The following is a 5,616-nucleotide window of genomic DNA, read 5'->3' on the forward strand; positions in this document are numbered from 1 at the left end:
TTAAACTAAGAATACTGTACTTTTCACTTAAAGTCTAAGTCAGACCAGCAACAGCGTCATATTCAATACTAAAATATATATAATGACAAGTTTTTTAATATGTTCACTCACATTTTATCAAAACAGTCTAGGTCATTAAGATAGTAGTTCTGATGAATTTTATTACAATTTATACATTCTTCCCGTAGCAATAAATACATGTAAAATATTTATGGGAAGAAAATATCTTAGATATATATAAAATATTTAGATATGCCAAGATTACTATAACGTTTATGATGAATGTTAGATTTTTCCAAGAAAATGACTATTATTAACATTTAATTTAGCTTCACTTAATAACAGGCTATCTTGCTATACTGAAGATTTCCATACCTCACAAAGTCTTTATTTGTAAGCCAAAAGCTTCCAGAATATACTCCAAGGTGCTGAGCATTTTGGTATTTAGAAAGAATCAAAGACGCTGTGTTTTAGCTTTGATTATTCAGGCTGGCTTTAGTAGATTTCAAGTCTGAATTTTAAAGTTTCATTATCACAGTTTTTCTGTGATAATCTAGATAGATTAAGAATATTCTACAAAACAAACGCTTAATAAGGCAATAAACCTGTTGAAGGAATAAATTAGCAGGCAGGTTATGCTTTTAGGATATCTACACTACAGAAAAGATATTGTACCTACTCTACCTAGTGATTAGGTTTATATTGCGATGTGACTCATAAGACTCACTGTACTGAATAAAATTTAGGCAATTAATGATCTTATTTCTTAGGAAGAACTGCTTGCTATTGGATATTAACACAGATCTTGCTCAATTAAAATTGCTCACAGTCAGCAAAAATAATTCTGCACTGTAATGAAATAATGAAATAATTATATGCAAGGGAGGACTTGTGATCTTTTTAATTATTCTATTCTTCATTTTTAAAAGGGCTATTTGAAAACGTACTCTTATAATTGATTACTATAAATCAGTCAAACTCATTCTAAGGATCATAAATATTCTAACTTTTAAAAGACAAAGAAATGCTAAATATTCAATGGGATACTTCAATATTCAGAAAATTTAATCTGGGGGGAAAGGATAGACTGCTCTTTGGAAAATAAAAAAGTAAATTTGTTGTCCCGTGAAAAATGAAATATCTTGAATGTCAGTAACAGAGATGGAATTAACAAGAGATCTTTTTATTGTTTTTTAAGGTCATTAGGCTGTGAATTCTATAATTATGGAAATTGTCAGTCCAGTTCTGTAAGAATGTTTGCTCCCATCCATAAGGTAGTGGAATGTTCAATCAGTCTCTCTCATGGGAAAGTTAGGTCATAACTGTAAGTGTACCAGCAAAATTGAATTAAGCAAAGAGATTTCATTAGTATTTATAGCCAGAAGGCATCTGTAAAAGTACAGGGCAAAGAAGTTATGTGGAAGTCAAAGGAGAAAAAAAAAATGGGTTTCTAGTGACAAAGGCGAATCTGAAAGAGATATAAGTGTATAATGAATAAGAGCTATTGAACGCTATTGCAAAGAGGGAGTTGCAAAGATGTCAAATATTGATTTTCTTGTGTATGCCTTTGGACTACATATGTAATTGTTTAGATTTGCTGTCTTCATGGTACAACAATATTTGTTGTCGAAGGTTAAAAAGCATGATGTGAAATAAACTAAAACCTGAGAAACATGTTGGAGAATCATAATTCTCCACTCAGAATCTCATTAAGAGGTTTCTCTGTATTTTCTTGCAAAAGAATATTTTTAATGAAGAAAAATGGCATATTTTTTTCAAATAAAACACAAGATCCAAATACTAGTTAATTATGTTACTGAAAATTATTTGATTAACTTTCAGCATCATTTTAAATTAAACTAGTTTCTCTACTTTCTTACTTTATTGAATATTCTTAAACCATGTATCTAATTTTGAAAGTACAGTTAAACTATACTTTATTTTCCCGGTATGATTACAAGGAATTCTATTAACACTAAACTGATAATAAAAATCTGATGTTACCCCTTTACAAGAAATACTTCCTGTGATATTTTCCTCTTCACTACTAAAAATCCAGAAGGAAAACTGTGCTTTAAGGTCTATGTAAGCATATATATTCAATACCAAACTGCAAACTCAAGTAATCAAATTAATAATCAATCTAGGACAACAAAATACTTTTTTCTAATGTTTTTAGGCGTTAGTTTCCCTTTAAATATTCAAGTCTTAACAGAATGTTAACTATTATAACATTCTTTTTAAATAACAGACTGATTTGTTTCATTTATCTGATTTTTTACTATTTATTAGAAACTTGAATCATACCTATTAATATTACTGTATTCTCTTTCCTACCTCAGAACATTGAAAAATAACAGCCAAACTGTTAAATTCTCCAGGTGGAATTTACTACACTTAAAGCCATAATGACCACAAACTAAAAAAAGAATGTTTAAAAAAAAAGTATGAGCTGTTTTAAGTATCAGCAGGGGACAGGGGTACAAATAAGAAACAGTGTAATATATGGCAGAAGCAAATCGTTCTACCAGTACAGAAAACACTAGACAGGAAAACTGCAGAGAAGACAATGTCTCCAGCACAAATAAGTTTCAGATTTTATTTTCAATGTCTCACTTTTAATGTTATTAAATATTTAATAGCAATGTAAAACAGAGTGACAACATTTTGAGTGTATGTGCAAACCAAGGTATTTCTTTCCCCGGGGTTTTGGAAGCATGTGGGACACGAAGAAGATAGTCTAGTCGTAACGGCAGCTTCTCTCCGAGGTAAATACTCGTCAGGAACAAAACATAATTCAACTGCACTCTTCTTTTCTGAAAAGGTTGCCCGTGGAATATCAATCATAAAGTCCTTTCTATTTCTTAAGAGCTATTAGTGCCTGGCCCCTTGGCTTCATTAAGACGCTTTTTCTCAATATGTTATTTTATTTTAGACTGCATCCCACTTCTCAGCTACACAGTGCACACTGCAATTTCTAGGCTCCCGAGGGAGACGTCCACTATGCCCCTCAATGACTGACATACAAGGACAAGGTAGCAATGGAGAGAAAGGTGGATTTGTTGGCACTAAGTCGGAAACATTTTTTAAACCCTAGAGGTTAAAAGAGAGTTTGGCCAAGCCTCTGAGACAGAGTGCTGTATCATTTAACTGACACTAACATCACCATGCTCCCCACTAGGCAGGGATCAGTCTCCCAGCCTGTTAATTGCACCCGATGTTCTGGTGGAGCTAAAGAAGCTGGAAGTTTTGAGAGTCCCTGCTGCCAGACCTCAGTGTTGCCTAAGCAAGCATTAAGAGACTATGGTAATAATAGGTGTGCTTACACCAAATAAAAGGTTTCATTAATCAAGCCATATTGAGATAAACCTGTCACTGGACAGAGGCGACCAGAAATCAAATGCTGTGAAAGTTCTGACAGATTGTTAAATAGAAACCCTTTAAAATAGAATTTAATTTACTGTGATATTATAGATATTTATGCATCAATAGGCAAGTGCAGATTGAGTTCAGAGGTCGGCTCTGGTATTTGAAAAATAAAAGCACAGGATGAAACAAAAGGTGACAGTTACCTTTGTCTGAAATTAGGGTTCATTAGACTAAATGGGAAGGTTTTAACTGATTCATGTAGGGAACTGAAGCACAGCATGTGATGTGGTGTGCAATATTGGATAACAGGCAAATCCAATTAAGGGATCTTTATCCTGTTAAAGACTTGTCTACAAACTTAAAAAAAATCCAAAGGCCAGCCACAGAAGAGCCCAGTCAGTCATCGTCAGTGGTAGTTATCTCTCAGATCCTAATAGGTGAACATGTTTCCTTTGTGGCATTGTAGCCAGGAGTGTTAGATTTTGAAGGCAGACAGACCTGGGTTCAAAGTCCGGCTTTGCTACTTATTAGGTGTATGACTTTTGACAAATTACCTTCTTTTAGCTTCAATATCCTAATCAGTGAAACAAAAGTATTGCCAGTACTACCTCATAGGGCTGCTGTGAGGACTGAGATCAAGTTTGCAAAGTACTTAGCGTGGTGGCTGGCGGTGCTCAACAAACAATAGTTACTAGCTCTTCCTTTTTCTTCTCCTTTCCTTCTCTCCCTCTTTTCTTTTTCCAGTTCCCTCTTTTTGCCTTTTGTCTCCTCTTCCTTGTTTCTTTTTTCCCTCTGCCTGTCACACAGGAGCAACCACTGGCACAGCAGCACCTCCAGGCATTTTGCAGCCTCTTTGAATCGAAGGGCCCGCTGACCTTTGATTTGTGGGCAGAGTTCAAAATGAAGTTATAAAAGGCCTCTTCATTCAGATTGCCTCATTCATGGAAGACTGTTGGAAGTTCCTTGGCTGTATAATGTCTGAAACTTGCTTGTTCAAACTGATAGAATTAAGTTCTAGACTCTACCAAATTGATCGATGGGTATAATCTTTCCTTGAAGCCAAACCAGCACATTGCCACAAATTTCTTATTGACTAGTAGCTAGAAATACGTGATGAAGCATTAGGAAGAATTGTTTAATACATTTTTTTAAGAATTCCACACCCCAAATGTTTTATTCTTACAGTTGACCTTATGTATTTCAGCCTCCTGACTTGTTTCCAACACTTCTATACTTCCTGGGTTTTGTTTTGTATTGTAACGTTTCTGTTTCTTAGTCTTTCTGTCCCATTCTACTTATCCTGGCTGACAGAGAAAGTCATTTAAAAAAAAAAAAAAGTTTGAGCCAGGCACAGTGGCTCACACCTTTCTCATCCCAGCACTTTGGGAGGCCAAGGTGGGAGAATTGCTTGAGCCCAGTACTTCAAGACCAACCTGGGCAACATAAGGAGACCCCATCTCTATAAATAAAAAAGAAAAAATAGTTTGAATAATGTCTTAGTGAATAGTGAGGTCACAGAATGGAGTCTCTGTAAAGAAACATAGACAGTACCTTACCAATACGTGAAAGGGAATAGGCAGGCAACATACAATCCTGTTACTACCACTCCCAGGTCTCTAGAAAACAGCCAAGACAGATTCAAGATGCCACACACAGCTGTGTGTCTTTGAGAAAGTAATTTGTCCTCCCCGAGCTCTCTCTCTGGGTTGGATGTACCTCCTCTATACTCTACCTGAACCCTATAAATACCTGTATCACCATTGAAATTATCGGCCCTACCACTAACCTATAAACATTTTAGCACAGATGTTATTATCTTATTTATTTTTGTATCCCCTGGCCAGTGGTGGTGCTCTTTACAAGTGTCTATTGAACAGATTAAAATGTTCATATCTAGGCCTATGTTAAATGATCCCTTGAATCCCCTCCACATTTATTAACTGAAAGTGGCATAACTGACCTGTGTGTAAAGATAAAATGACTAAGACCACTTGAAATGATTTCATACTAAAATAGTAGCTCTCAGAAAACTTACCCTTAAACAAAAGTTTGCACAAACCATAACTCTCTTTTAAATTTGCTGGTGTCATTTTGGATTTCATCTTTACTTCTATCTGTTTGAATAGAGCCATACTTTAAAGAGAATTGGAAAAAGAATAGAAGTGTATTTCAATTCTCAGCAACTACCAGCTCCTCCAAAAAGTAAATCACTTAACTTTCCTGTTCTTCAGTTTTCTTTTTAATCAA

The sequence above is a fragment of the Mandrillus leucophaeus genome, unplaced genomic scaffold (assembly GCF_000951045.1).
Source record: "Mandrillus leucophaeus isolate KB7577 unplaced genomic scaffold, Mleu.le_1.0 Scaffold341, whole genome shotgun sequence".
Classification (NCBI taxonomy): Eukaryota; Metazoa; Chordata; class Mammalia; order Primates; family Cercopithecidae; genus Mandrillus; species Mandrillus leucophaeus.